The sequence below is a fragment of the Chroicocephalus ridibundus genome, chromosome 3 (genome assembly GCF_963924245.1).
Source record: "Chroicocephalus ridibundus chromosome 3, bChrRid1.1, whole genome shotgun sequence".
Lineage (NCBI taxonomy): Eukaryota > Metazoa > Chordata > Aves > Charadriiformes > Laridae > Chroicocephalus > Chroicocephalus ridibundus.
The window spans coordinates 80399329-80415409 of NC_086286.1; the positions used below are offsets into that span (position 1 = coordinate 80399329).

A 16081-nucleotide genomic window follows, 5' to 3' on the forward strand; every position below is an offset into this window, starting at 1 on the left:
ATCACAGGTGCTGGTATCAGGAAACCTGGGTTCTGTTCTTAGCTTTGCCACAGGCTTCTTACGTGGCTTCTGGCATGCCTCGTACTGTCTCCGTGCCTCTGTTTCCTTATGTAAAAATGCAAATATTCCTACCTATTTCAGAAAGAGTGTGGTCTCGTGGTTTAAACCACAGAATCAGGATATCCGAATTCTCAAACTGAATACAGTATCAATTTCTGCTGTGGCTTTGAAGCCACTACCCTTACCTACCCTGGAAAAAGTTGACTGGCCAAAACCCAGGCTTCGCAGTAGAAGACGCGCACTGCTTTTCAGGTGAGTGGTATTTCTGGCTAGTGCTCAGCCTCATCTTGCAGTGAGACCACTTACCTGGAGCACAAGAGAAAAAAAGATGGTCCGAGCTACGGCTGGCGAAGCTTTTGGGAGCTGCTCTCACCAGCAGGCTACGGTGACCACTTCTCCGAGCACTTGTCCCCAGGCCACCCGGCAGAGCTGGCCTGACTCTGGCCCAGCCACTACGGTCCTAATTCAGCATGTGGAGGCGAAAGGGCTGAAGTCCTACATCTTCACCAAGCGGGACAAAGGGCTGAAACGACAGCTTTCCCCTTCCCCGGGGAGCACTCTGTAACTGCTGGCGATTTCGCAGCAGACCAGTTGGTCTCTCACACACTCTCCTCCTCCACTTTTCCTCTGCAAAAAAATCCCCAACGTTTTGAGTCCATTCCACTCAGAATAAGTAGCAATTTGAAAACTTTCACAAGGCAGAAAAAGCATTTCCTGCCTGGCTCCATCTCATGGCTCTCTGGCCCACTGGACACTTGCAAAGGTTAATTAAATAATGCTTAGATACTCATAATATGCAAAGTCCCAGACAAGTGATTAAGTGTTAACATTACGAAGCATAAAAGGGTCATTCAGAGAGAATAACCTTACAGAAATCTAGAGGAAAATAGTGTTAACCTCACAGAAATATGCAGTTCTTCACTATGGAATCCAATAAAGCTAGGCAAAGTTGTTAGCAGTATTATCACTAACCCTGTACTGAAAAAGGTCAACTGATTTTTAGGAAAAGATGATAAGGGGCAAAATTAAGGAGCGAAATTATAAATTAAGGGGCTAAAAACCCCCAAAAGCACTAACCTGGGGTATTTTGTTTTTGAACGTGCGTATCTGAATGGAAGCTGTGGTTTTTTAGACAGCTTTCCGATCTCCCTATTAGATATAATGTTATAGTCTTATTACACATGTTGCCTACTAGATGTGCTCTGACTTTTATAGATGTCAACCCCATTTCTTAATTCAAGACATTTGTCTCTTGTGATCTCTGCGCCTCTGGGTTAGAGTTCCAGCCAAAGAGGTGAGCCGGCTCGTATCTGCAGTGCAGCCATAAAATCCTCCGGCGCTACATCCCCGAAAGCTGCTGCTGCTGCTGCTGCCCTGCAAAAAGGCCTGGATTTTGTCTGTCTGCAGCTCAGCACCCAGAAAGGACATTTTGCAGAAGGGCTCGGTGGACATCCAGGAAAACTGCTTTCAGGACCTTATCTGAAGGACAATACTTAACTTTCACCACCTGGGCCTGGCCCCTGAAAGGAAACAGTCACACTCAATTATTGTCTTTTTCTAGACAATTACTATTTAATCAAACCTCCAGCTGATATTAACTGGTGGAAAAAAGGCTATTTTTAGTCAGGACAGTGATTCCCCCTCACTCCTTTCATCTATGAGTAATGTATTTCCTTTTGCTCTCAGTACCACAAACCAGTCCACACCAGATGCTCAGTATTAGGTAAAATTAAAAATGTGGGCATCATACCCTTTGAAAGATGCTTTGAACTCAAATTAATATACCTAAACCCACTATTTAAATTAAAGATATCCTGTCTCTCTGCTGTGTAGTTTTCCCTTTTATCAGAAGGGGAATTTTAGTCCATTTAAAGGTTTTTTGGTTCAGCTCCACAGACCACACTTTGACTTAACAACACGTTGTAATTTCCTTTTAGCCACAAGAATAAAGGAAATGTATAGAAGCAACACCATAATCTTGTCAAGCACCCTCTTTTGTTTCCCTGAACAAGCCTGTTCGAGAAAATGTGAAGCCTAAGATTTTTAAGATGTTTAGATCATGGAATGCTTTTATTGAAAACAGACATATGTATTTTTATGCATCTACTGATGTACCCACACACATAAAATATATGCCTACTAAATTCTTTTATGGACACGAACACAGCAGTCTGCAACCTGCAGAGGTTTTGCAGAGTTCAATCCCCTTGCCTCAGCATTTTAACTTTTCCAGATTTTTGCCCAGAATCCGTGTGGATGCTCGAGAAAGCCCCACCAATTCTCACGCCTGGGGAAGTAAGAACCAGGGAGTGCCTGCACCCAGACTCCCCTGTGAGCAGGGCTCTCTAGCTGCTGTCAGTAGCAAAAAAAACCTGGGAGCAATGTAAAATACCCCTATTTCTCATGTACCTCTGTGTATATGTAAGAAATGGGCTCCTGCACTACTTGTGCCATTTATTTGCATCTTTAATCTTTTTGAAACATAATGATTTAAATGCAACTAGTCTGCTTCTGGAGAGCTACAACACTCGATGCAATTTGCTGGACGTACTCAGACTTTGCATTTTATAAGCAAACACTGTCCAGTCTATCTGGATGGTGTCACCCTTGATGTCCCCACCACTAACAACACTCAGAGTACAGGCAGAGGTGTCAGAGCTGCCTCTTCCCTTTGGCACTAAGGAGCTGCGAGTGCCATGGCAATGAGGAGCTTGACCTTATAGCAGCCTTCCTGTACCTAAAGGGGGCCTACAGGAAAGATGGGGAGGGACTCTTTATCAGGGAGTGGAGGGATAGGACGAGGGGTAACGGTTTTAAACTGAAAGAGGGTAGATTTAGATTAGATATTAGGAAGAAATTCTTTCCTGTGAGGGTGGTGAGACACTGGAACAGGTTGCCCAGGGAAGCTGTGGATGCCCCATCCCTGGAAGTGTTCAAGACCAGGCTGGATGGGGCTTTGAGCAGCCTGGTCTAGTGGGAGGTGTCCCTGCCCATGGCAGGGGGGTTGGAACTAGATGATCTTTAAGGTCCCTTCTAACCCGAACCATTCTATGATTCTATGAGTTTTAGGTCCCAGGGGATGACCAGGCATGCCCTGGCACACACGGCAAGCCCTGGGGACACCAACGTGTGCGTGGGATGCTGCTGCCTCGGCAGACCCTGAAGTCTCGCTCGGTTCCTGGCATCTTTGCTCCGGTGCCAGTGAGGCACCATAGGGCAGCCTGGCCCTGGCCACAGCATGGGCAGAAGGACCTGCCAGGAGAAAACCCAACCCACCAGGCTGGAGAAACTGATGCTGAACCCACTGTGCTGAGCGAGGGGAGAGGTATTGGTTAAAGATGCCCCAGAAAATGTACGTCAGGACAAAGCAAAGGGACAAGTTAAGCATCTGGGAGTTCTCTCGGTGCGGGTTAGACAGTGATGGTAAGGCAGTTTATCCCCAAGAGCTTTCTCCTCGCTGGAGGTGTTGAGTTAACTGGCGGTGACCTCCCCCTGACCCACAGGCAGCATCTGCAAGCGGTGGGCGGCGGTGGCAGCCAGGAAGCACTTCTCCCAAACAGGGCCCTTTCAAAACACCCCTCCGAAAAGCCACGGCTGAGGTGACCCAGGAGTCAGCCCCCCAGCCCCATCCAGCATGGAGGACGTCTCCCTTCACCCTCCTGGGGTTTCATCCATCTTCATTTGCTTTTTCTTGCTGCCATTTCCTCTGACTTTTCAAACTTGGGACACTGGTGGCTATTATTCATTCTCTTGTTTCTTACCAGCCGCGCAGCAAGGAGCTGCAGCTTTCTATCAATAAATACCACATCAGTGCTTATTTAGCCATTATTTTAATAGTGGATTTTTTTCTGCTCAGGTATCTCTTGAGCAAAAGCAGGTTTTACTGCATTATGACAGTTTAGATTTCTGAGAGAGAAACATCTCAATGCAATTATTAAACATCACTCTGGGTAACTGCCAAATAACTTGCTAATGAAAATTGAATAGGAATGAAAATATAACTGAGGTATGAAGAAAGTAACTGTCCAAACCATTTGAGGTTAAGCAAGTATGAACAAACATCTTCACTGTGCACCCTTTTTGTCTATAAAAAGTATGAAGAGGTGAAGCAGCCGGACTTACCCCTTCCGCCATGACCAATGGTGTAAACACCACAGGCTCTCCAATTTCCAGCTAGAACAAATCATTTAGCTCTGGGTAATTCCAATAATTTTAGTCAGCAACTTGCAAAACCACGTGACTTGTACTCGGTTGACATCAATTTGAGTAATCTTGTTCCCACGTCTGGTTAAGAGGAGACTGATAATAATATATTTTGGCTTCACAGTGGGGAGGGCGAAAGCAAGACCTTCTCTTCCTCTCTACGTCTGGGTGGTTCAGGGGGACGGGGGAAAAAAGGAGGTGCTGGGTGGGAGAGAATTGGGGGAGAGCCGAAAAAGCAAGGAGGAGTCCTGGTAGCAGATTTGGGCATGGGATCATGTTCTGATCACATTCTCTGTTCTAAGAACGGACCCCAAAACTCTCATACCTGAACCCCCTTCCCCAAACGTGAGAAGGCAGGCTGTCCAGCTTGCATTAGTGGACAACGATGGTGGGGAAGGCATACTAACGCGCAGCTGGTGACGAGAATCTCTCAGCTCAACAGAAAAGAGAGAAAGACTCAGAGATTTTACGTAAGAGGAAGAGATCCAATGACTTCACCAAGGTTTCATTGAAAGCAGACAGCAGGGACAGGATCTGAACCCACATGTCCTGAATCACAGCCCTTTGTCTCAATCACAAGACCCTCCTTCCTCATGTATGTTTTGCACTATCTAGGGTAAACAAGAAAAAGACTGCCTTGCCCTCCTACATCAGGAATTGAATACTAAACCTATACATCACCTAGAAAATTCAAAGTCTTGACAGAAGGGCAACGGGTTCCAAAGAAATGACAAATCGCAATAATGCTCCGGAAGGAGGGTGTCATTTCCTATGCTGGTCATCCGCATTGAATCAAGATCAATTTAGACGGCAGTAGGTTAGAAAATGCAGAGCCTTTCTGAGAAAAGATGCAAAAAGGCACGTCTGCACCACACAGCATGCTCTGCTGCAAAGCCGGCAGAGCCAGATGCAAGCCTGCTGACTGTGGAAGAGTGTCGTGTTGTAAGGGACATCGCTGCATCAAGAAAGTGATGCAAACACATTAGCAACTAAGTTAATAAGCCTCACTGCTTAGAAAGGCACACAATTTTAAGTCCTGGGACATACTCATACTGTTTCTAAGGCTATCTCAGTCACTGCTCATGCTCTTGAAGGCCACTGAGCCTTGTTCTGTAATGCAACGCAAGCATGAACTTTCTTGCTTTCTGTCTTTGCCAAGGTTGGGAAAGGATATGGTTGTGCTCTGTAAATATGTCATGGGGTAAACAGCAAGGAGCTGTTTCTTGAGCTATTTCACCTGAAGATTTTCACACAAGAAGAAAACTGATCTGAGCAAGTTCAGGCCAGAACTTGATTCTTCAGTCTGAGAGGGGCTTTTTCATCACAGCAGTGGGGAAAAAACATCCTAGCCTTGGTAAGACAGCCCTTGTTCATTAGTAGAACAATTTTTTTATGAAGTTGCCTCTTCCATCAGGAGACTGGGCTGAGTGACCAGGGAGACCTCCTCTAGACTCATCTTTTCTAGGAAATCGTCTTAAGATATTTCTAAGAAATATCACAGTGCTCTAGGCATCCAGATACTTACAGACGGATGAACTAGTAAAGCACTATGTATACATTTTTCAGAGCAGACCATACATAATAAAACAAATTTCTTCTTTTGGGGAAAATTCTGACTGAGCAGTACACATGCATGTGCATGCCGATGAACACACACTATTTCCAGTATCAAGACTATCTTCAAGTTATTTCTCACTCATATAATGCATTTATTTTATGTAAAACAGATGCAGGTCTTTGGGGTAGGCTTTGTCATTTAGTCTTATATTGTGAACGTCCCTCTAATTAAAACGGGAAATACAGATTTTCTCATCTAGTTCCAAGCCTGAAGCCCACTAGCACAAACAGCCATCTGCAGATTCAGCTGGGACCCTTTCAATATCCCATGGTAAGTCTGCTGGTTGAATTCAGGATCTTCTGACACATATAAATCAGTGCCGCTCCACTGAGCTGTGCCCGTTTACACCACACATGAAGAAGCTGAGCTAGTGGTGACGTATGTGGCCCAAGTTCCTTAAACAAGCCCTGAAACCCCATCGCAGATTGTTACATTAGGACTATTTAATACCTGCACAGCTGATGAGAATGCCGCCTTGGTGGCACCACCTTTTAAAGTCACTGCTATGTGCTGCGCCCAGTGGGATGAAGAACAACTAAATAAGAAAAGTAACAAACATTGCAAACGGTGATTGTCAAACTTCACTAGAAGTGAACTAGGAGAAAAAAAACCCACCCACTGAATGATCCTCAATGCAAAATAATTCACACCTATCTTTCTAATTAAAATGTGTTTTTTGAAAAAGTCCTCCCTTTTCTTCCCATACCCAAATGAAGGCGGAAGCAAGCACTTCCCTTCCTGATGATGGAAGTGATACCAAGTATTATGTTAGTATTAAGTGAACTTCCTCCCGTCCGTTTCTGTTGAGTTAATGTCCTCTGACTCAAACGCGATTAATAAAAGTGGGCTGTTCAGTTCCGACAAACTAAAGCCTTGCGAGTTTATAGACACAATTGCTTCAGGCTCCCCCTATGGTTGATCAGATAGGGTGCCTTTTGAATGGACTCAAAGAAACACATTTTCACACCTGTCAGGCCTAGATTAATATCCCTGCTAATTACACTTTAGGAACGGCCAATTAGTTCTAGTTATAGAAGCTTTCATGGGTAAGGGGGAGAAGCAGCCTGTTATCACCATCAGGACTCATTGTTCCCCTGAATAGATCTGTCCCCCGAACTGGGGGTGCCCCCGCGGTGTGGCGGGGAGCCCTGCTGCATGCTCCCGCCATCACGCCTTTATCCTAGCCCCGAACCCACTTTAATGACGATGGAGACAGCAGAGGTTGCCATGATCGTAAAAGGAAAATCAGCTAGTGCTACGCTGAGATTACAAAGCGTAAACCTCATTTTCAAGCCAGAAGTGGTTTGCTGAAATTCCCTAATTATCCCAATTTATTTTGTGTCTCAGATAAAATTTCCTTTTTACTCTAAAGGGATAGCACTTCATTTGTAATAAAATGCTTGCTCCTGCATGGGAGAGAAGAAAAAAAAAAAAAAGAAGCCCAATAATGTTGCTGAGTTTGCAAAAGGGGGATAAGTAAAGTTCTGGCCTTGAAGCAGCAGCCTGAAGAGTGACAACCGCAGTGCCAACACCACCGGTGGGACGCTTGAAAACAAGTCAGGGACCAAGGGTTAGTCCAGCCATTCGAACGTGACAGGAAGGCTAGTTAATAAACACCAGCTAACCCCTTCAATTACAGCAATAAATTGTTCAATTGGTTAAATGTCCACAGGTTCTGCCCCAAACACCGCTGGGAACTGTTTAATTAGCAAACTCTTGCATCACTGGACAAACAGATCTTGGCGAGCGAGGGGCGCTGGTGCCCCGTGCAGCTCCTCGCTCTCTGTCACACCACCCAACCTGCAGCAGAGCTTTAACAGCTCTGAAGATTATTCATTCCTCGCCGCTTATTTTTCAAAAAAAAAACCAACCCAGAATTAAGACCGTACGGGCCAAGCAGGGCTCAATCACCATTCTTTCCCCATCAGTTTTCTGTATTTCGATAAGACGCCCCACAAATTACAGCTTCTCACCTGCCGGAAGATTAGATAGCCCTGCACGCGATACGGGTTACGCAGCACGAGAGATACTGAGTACCTGGAAACTGCATGCTGTACAAAACAGAGCTGCAGATTAAAAGTCAGCGGGCCCACTTCTTGAAAATATTTAACACACTAAAATCGGGATTATCTCACTAAGAGTTAAGAACATTCGAAGCCTCGTAAAATGATTTATCATCCAGATCACTTCTGGCTACGAAGGGTGTTTAGAGCATGCCCATGAGGCATATGCCACCATAACATTAAAAAATTCTGATACAAAAAAAAAATTATTGGTAAAAACTATTCTTTCTGGTGAATAAAGCAACAAGTTTATCACTGAGGATCAATTCAGAGTTAAAGACTCACTAAGTTGCTTTCATTGGACCTTTGATCACTTTGATGAACCACTGATTCTGCACACTTGGTTACTAACTAAAACCCACACACTGATGCAAGGGGAAAAATGCATTACGTTTTTATATTAATTATACCTGTTTACCAGGAATTTCAGGAAAAACAACCAGTCAAAGGAGATAAGTGCCATTTGTTATGTTTACACATAATGAGCAGAAATTGCATTTCCCTGCTGAAGTTTTCTTAATGAACTAAAACAGAGGTAAATTTATCACAGTCGTGAGTAAAATACATACAGTGTTTGCCTGTGGAAAGCTGTAAGTGATTGCTCCCTGTCTCTCTAGCAAAAGTATTTATTTGGAAAAGGGCTTTAGGCAGAAATGTTAATTTAGAACACATTTTTTTTATAACATTGAGGAAATCTACCATTTTGCACTTCTGCCTGAGAGGTTGAGCCTTCATCCTCAAAGGCCATCCAAAGCACAGACAGGCAATTCAGTTTATTGGGGGAGGATGTGGTTGGACTATGTCCCATCCTCCACTTTGCAAAAATACACAAATCGTGATGTTGAACTGAACTCTGGATGCTTCTGGCTGAGCTTGTTGGCTCCTGGGAGTCCTCTCCTGATCACTATCTTCTCCCAGTGAGACACCTGGAGAGCCTTAGCACCTAACTCAAGCTTGAGGATTCTCCGCCAAGTACCTACCACAAGAGTCCAGATCTGCTCTGGAAAACCTGTAGGTTGTTCAGGAGTGTGTTACTGTCTCACATTTAAGTATATAAATGGTCTCATTTGAGTTAGCATGCACATCTTCCAGAGCTAAGTAAAGCAAACTCTTAAATCCCGATTCACAGGAAGACTTCTGTTGACTTCAGTAGTCACTGGGTCAATTTTGTACAGCGTATTTTGAACACAAATTTAAATCTTTACGTTGCCAGACCCAACAGAGAAAAAAAATGCTGCAAAGAGACCCTTTACTGCAAACAAATTGCATCGGTTACCTCATATTTGTACGCAGTGCTTAATGTTAAAGAAACTAGTTCTGTAAAGTCAGTGTCATTAAAGCTGTGCATTCACTTAAAGAGCTTGCCGAATCCAGGGGTTTAGTATCTGTGCCTCAGGAGCGGACAATTTAGAACTACTCTTCCTTTTTTTTAGTTTTGTAGTACTAAGCGAATTAACATCTCTGAAAAGTCTCAGGGCCTCAGGACAGACTTTCAGTTGCCATCCATTAGCATCGCCTCACGGAATTAAATAGGCTGAAGCAATGCGGGCCATTGAGAATCCACGGGAGCAGGGCTGGGAGAAACTGCAAATTAGGAAAAGAATAGAGAACACAATACCAGCACTGATGTCCTGGCACACAGGCTTTTATTCTGGAGATAGTTTACAAGCAGTTCGTAACCTTTGGACTCCAGACAGTCTGTAGAACCAACACGGAGGAGGTTCAAGATTTGGTCTGAACTTTCCATCCAGCCCCGGCACTGTCAATATTTGGAAGGTGCACTGGAACTCATAAAGTCTCCATAAAATGGATGTTAGTGAAACAAAACAAAAAAAAATCCTGAAACTTGCATTCATAAAGTCATTTTAGACGTCATTACTTTAATCCAAAAAGCTATTAAGGAGATAAATATTTATAGCTTTGCTATGCTTAAAAGAGGAACTTCCCAGCAAAATAGCTAATGCATCTTTGTTTAACAAAGACGGAGTCTAAAACCAGCCTCTCATTCCGGATTCATAATTTCAGATTCACTTCAAAAATTTTGATTTATAATCTTAAAATTTCTGCAGTTAACAGAATAATTCAAAGAGATGGTCCAAGTGTGATTTTTCTGCCTAAGAAAAAAGTGACCAGGCAATTCACAAAACAACATCATCTGTGTTTCAGGCCTGTCAATATTTCATTGATCTATTTAAAATACGTTCACTTTTGTTTCATTCTGCATTATAAAACAATTCAGTTATCATATCAAATTATACTTATGCATGAATAAGTCTGTCAAGGAAAAATGATTTTAACAAAATAACTTCAGGCTACAAATTAAGGTTTTGTTCTTTGATAGTCATTTTAAAAGATTAAATAAGAAAAGATTTACGGCTATGTATTTTATTTTGTGAATGAAAGATTCTTAAAATAATCATTATAAACTCTAGAGGCTTTCGTGACATGTTAACTAGAAAGTGACATTTTACTACTAACTTAATTGACAGAACTTTTGTGCAACCAAAGTCAAATGAAGCATACTGTTAATAAACAACACAAAAATAAAAGGGAGAGAGTTATCTTTTAATTCTCTCATAATTTTGTTCATCACACGTTTAATGCTCTAAGTCACAGGGAATTTCATTGAATTAAATGTACTTAACACCAGTGCAAGGACAACCTAAATGAAGAGGGAGTTGAATGGCCAACGATGTTATAACAATGAATTTTTTATCTGGTCAATAAAAATACTTTAAACGCATCAAATTCTAAGCTCCTGTCCTGAACAAAAGCTTCTACTGTGAGCAGTAGATACTATAGCGTTATAAATCCATTACTTTATTCAAAGCTAACAGTCTCATTTGTTTGTAGAGGTAGGTCACTTAATTCATCAAGGGAGGAAAACTTAACCTGAAAAAATGATCACAAAGAGACAATTTCTGAAGTACTTTATATATCTCCTACTAGCCCATGGTCAAAAAACTGAAATACCAACTCACTCTGTCCGTAACTCTGAAAAAACAAAATACATTGGGTTTGCTCTAGATGTGCTTTTGAAGCCTTCCATGCTGAGTTCCGGGTTTCTACCTGTAGGAATGAATAATTTGCTTGTGCTCAACAAAAGCCTACTTCTCTTATTTCAAATGCATAGAAGAGATTTGCGTTTGCCATTAGGAAAAAAAAAAAAAAAAGATAAAATTGCATCTTGTCCAGAAGCAGTGTTTTTCTAACAGGTCAAGAACTGTTCAGATTAAAGATACTAACTCAACCCATTTATAAGCCAAGGTGATTAATCAAGCTTACCACGCAATGCTATCACTGCAAGAACTGTGCTTGGGTGAAGAGTTCTCTCCCATATATAAAACATCAATTTTTGCCTTGGTAAAAGTTCAGAAAATAAGATTGTTATCCCATATGCCTTACGACAAGCAATTTCCACAAAGTTTTCAAAGCCCCCAGCATAGAAGCAAGATCCACAGAGTTTTGACTCACCTGATCTATTACGTTTTTGCCTTGTACAGAAAGCTCAGAGTTTCAGCACTATCTTGTCCCTCCATTGACCGTACAGAGTATCTCCACACGGTAACCTCCCACGTAAAGCATGATCTTGCCCGTCTCTCTCCCCTTTCTCGAAGCGTGAAAGCAAAGTTACGCCAACTATCCTGGGAAGCTTTATACTGAATCAAGCACCTGTTCTGACAACAGTCAGTTAAAAAAGCAAAGTAACAGCTGAGTCGAGGTCAGCCACCCTACGAACTTCGGGACATACTCGGAGACCCCACTACCCTCATCCCTCCCTTTATTTGAAAATAGCAGCTCTAGTAACGTGATGCCTGCCTTGCCTTCCCTGTTTGAGCAGGCAGTGAAAGCCCTCCTGCTGGCTTCTACTCTTAAGAAGAAAGCATTAGTCTCCAAGCTGCACTACGCCTGTCTGCAGAAATAAGACAACTCATCCCACACTGATAGCGTTTGTTTAAGGAGCACAGGTTCAATAGAGCCCGTTAACCATTAGCTAGCACCCATTACAGATCGTATTACACTCACTAGGCATACTTGTTAACGTATCCTTAAATGAATTTAAGTTTAAGAAGAGCACTTGGGTCAGTCAGTCTTCCCTAAGCATCACCAAAGGGTACCACCAGCCGCCCCAACACAGAACATCTTGAGGCACACTGAGCCAACCCTGGGCACAAGCTCCATGGTTGTCAAGTACTTCGCTTACACAACTCAAACCTGTATTACTGGTACCCAAAACTGCTCAGAAGGAATTCACGGGCACTAAAAACACATACTAGAGGTTTGCAGATTGTTATTAACAAACATCCCCTACAACAAGTCCATGCGTAAGAGGTTTCATTCCCATACATTCACCTATAAGCAGCTCAACTCTAGAGGCTGAAAACAGCAGCTGTCTTCCTAAAAAACAGTGGAAAGTTACCATGTTTCTTCAAATCTTTTTTTGTAGAGTCTCACAAGTTACTCATGCAGCTCATACGCAGCTACTTAGTGCTGCCGTTATTTTGTATTAACCTAAATCTTGACAAAAACTTTAGCTGTAATGATACTCAGTCACTTCACTTAAATTATTTTGTCAAGCCCAAAGCACAAGATTTATTATTATGGGCTTTTATTACAAAACCATCTTGAAGCCACAAGCAAGAGCGCTGTGCCAGGCATCACATAAACGTGTAGAAGGAAACCTCACCACCTCAAAGAGTTTGCAATCAGATAGTGAAGGGAGACACGATGTGAAAGAAGGGAAGTGGCATTACCTTCCCTTCACAGGACAGATAGAGTATGTATTGAGGCTTAGAAAGACTAAGCCCCTTCTCGTGCAACTTTAGACTTAGCACGGCAGCTATGAACGTTATAGGGCTTTCTGTGCATGCCAGGGCTCACCACTGCCAGGACTAAAGCAAAAGGGATTGTCAGTCTCCAGCAATTTAGTCTAAAACAGAGGTAGGAACTGAACACGCATCTCTCCTATGTCCTACCCATGATTTTAACAACCCCAGCTTTACCCCATTTTTACACCTATTTCTTCTTGTGACATTTGGTGCTACCCTCTTCCTGGTTTATATTAATTCAAGATCCAAATCTAGTGCCTAGCTTTCCAATCTTTGTAGCACAAATAAGATTAATTTTTAATTTTAAGGCCCTGATTCAGCAAAACATTCAACTACGTGCTTAATTCTATCCCTATTCAGTAAAGTACTTAAGTATTTGCTTAATTCTCATTTACTCCGCTGAGACTTGAACATGTGCTTAAAGATAAGCCTCTTCTTAAGTACTTTGCTGAACTAGGGCCTAAACTGTGACCTAGGAGCCAGGAAGAAAAGAAAAAAATAGATCAATAATGTCCAGTGTTATTTCCTCACAAATATTAGGCTGCTGAAAGGAAATGATGAAGAAAAAATAAAAATCACTTTGATTCAAATAGTACATAGAGTTAGTACAGTTGTTTTATGGGAAGAGACAAACTTTATAAAATCCTATTAGGAAACACCTCTCTAGAAATTCCTTCTTTTTGCCGATTTATGTCTACAAATACGCATTATTGCAATGAGTTGAGCCAACCACTCACTCTCATTTACACAACAGGAATCTCAAGTGTTTTTCAGGCTACGTACCTTAAGATTAAGTATAAAATAAAATTTAGAGCAGAATCCCATTTAATGAGTACAGTGGAACAGAATTCAGTTTTGTATTATCTCAAGACAAAAATAATGGAGAAACTGGGAAGATGCCAGAGAAGGGACCCCATGGTAAAAGCAAAAAGAAAAAAGAAATAGACTCTGGTTCCACTAGGAAGAAACTGTTAGAGTTGAGTCATCCTCAACAGAGATCATGCAGACACTGTGTAATACATTCACTTGCAAAAAAAATCTCATCATGAGTGGATCCTCGGGACAGCATGGAAACACTACAAGATCAGGATGAAAGAAGCCCTTGGCAGGCAGGGGAAAATGTGTCTACGCATCTAAGCTTAGGCTTAGATAGCAGAGAAGGCAAAATATTACATTATCTCAAAAAAAGACAAACGTATTTGCTAGTGGCTTATTTTCTTATGCATTTGCCTGCCCTACCCTTATGACCCTGAATCATTCCACAAAGCATGCTTCTTCAGTGGTGAGATCCTAAACTGACCAAACACAGACTTTTTACTGCAGGTTCAGCGTTCCAACTAAAGCTACCTTGCCTGTTTCAAGGATATCAGTATCAATTCAACTGACAGGGACAGAAAATATCGGGAAGCTACAAGTCAGGAAAAATATCTGCAGATGAAACTTACGTTCTATTTCTTCCGACAACGCATCTCTGTCATTTCACTGGCAAAAAGTTTGGTCGAGCCCAAGTACTGAAATTGGATACATACTGCTAAACTGTAGAAGGATGCTTTCACCATGTGTGTGCCCGTGCAACTGGAACTGGATGCCCCAAGTGCCTTCCACCCTTGGAGAAACTGTTAGCATTTTGCCAGGAGAAGGGTCCTTCTCACAAATAAAGACCAAATGCTTACGTGCCACTGGCAGGTCTTCCGTTGGCAAGTCTTTCATGTCAGCTGCTGCTCTTCCTTCAGGAACTGCGGTTCCTCTATAGCTGGGGTCACTGTTTTCATCTACCTTTTGATTTCTAGCAAACAGGAATGCTGTTTAATCTTTGCAGTTCCTAACTTACACATATGCTTAACTTCATGCACTGTGAATGGTTCCACTGAAGCCTGAATTACGGTACATAAAGCTAAAACATATGCCTAAGCGCCTGCAGGATTGGGACCTAAAAACCTGAGCATTTACTAGCTATTACCCTTTTGATGGATCCACCCCACTCTTAACGATGGATAAAAGTGTTTGTAAAAAAAGCTTTGAAGATGAGAGATACTCCATAAGGACATGTGTGGGGTAGGGGAAGTGGAAAGGGCTAGAGACACAGATTGCGCTGGCTGCCCTTATGTTTGCCATAGAAACCGCACATCATTATTAGCAGCTGTAGGATTAAGAAGCCTACGTGGCTGAGGTAGTTCCCCATATTTTGGGGACAGGCACAGGCAGATAGCAGAGGGTGTAGTTTCTCAGCTCCCACCTCAGTTCTGTTCTCGAAAGGAAGATGCCCCGCATGGACATGCCGTTCTTTGGAAGGCTCTGCTGCGGTGACATCCATCCTCACCATCCCGCACCCACAGCCACCCCTGTCAACGTGGCTTTTGTGTCTCTCCTGCCAATGGGCAGCGGTCATGGCCAACGGCTATGACAGAGGATGGCAAAGGGATGAAAAACATTTAATCTGTTATTCCCATTGTCGGAAGGGTAAGAAAGGTCACCCGGTGCTCCCCTTCAATCACGCGCAGAGCCAGGTACCTGCCGTCCTCTCCTGAGCTGCCGGGGCTGCGAAGGTATAAAATATTTTCTAACAAAAAGAAACTGGATCACTCGGCCTGGGGGAGCCATAACGTTTATTCCGAGGACAATGAAAGACAGCTTTGATCACGGCAGTGGCCATACGTCTCTGATTGCAGACGGCAAGCCCACCTCACCACAGCTACAACGCGTGTACCGGCCTCTTCCCTCCCGCCAGGCTGGATGTCAGGCTAATCAGTTTGATCTGACAGATTTTAATTAAATTAATTAAGGCCTTTCTGAATGGACTTGATTAGTGTTCCACAGAGGAATCCCTCGTGAAAAGAAATCCTGTCAGGAAAGGCACTAATATTTTCCTCATCTCACAATGAGAAGTTTCTTGGGTTGTTATTGGATTTTTTTACACCATTAATGAAAGTACTTTACAAACACATAGCGTATGATGGTTTTTGAAGGTTGACACCCAATTCTATTAAATTAACAATAGCCTTCCACAAACAAACAGAAGATTTTCATGTCCTCCTCCAAGCAATTTCATTACTCTGCAGTTACTGTCAACTCCAGCATTTCAAATATGACCACTTATTCTGATTTAAATAGAAATACACAAAATCAAGATGTAGAACAAGCATGATCACTTCCAATCAACCTTCTCACAGTGGCTTCTTGTACAAATATTGGAAGCTCAGCACGTGTAGAAATGCGGTGTTGCTTACAAAGTGAGAGGCCACCTTGCTCCCCACATTGTTTTGTGCAAGAACAAAGACCATTTTTTGTTCCACAGGACTTGACTGAGA

At 42.6% G+C, this 16081-nt stretch overlaps 1 protein-coding gene across 2 annotated transcripts in view; it reads right to left on the reverse strand.

Annotated features, from left to right (window-relative positions):
- Nucleotides 1-16081, reverse strand: part of PRDM1 (PR/SET domain 1) — a 100713-nt gene that overhangs the window by 44514 nt on the left and 40118 nt on the right. The window contains exon 1 of one of the 2 annotated variants that reach the window (XM_063329862.1): nt 11419-11730. The exons of the other annotated variant lie outside the window; for it this stretch is intronic. The gene's annotated coding sequence lies outside the window, so the exon portion shown is untranslated. Of the gene's footprint in view, nt 1-11418; nt 11731-16081 lie in introns of those variants that run through there. 2 annotated transcript variants of the gene reach the window in all.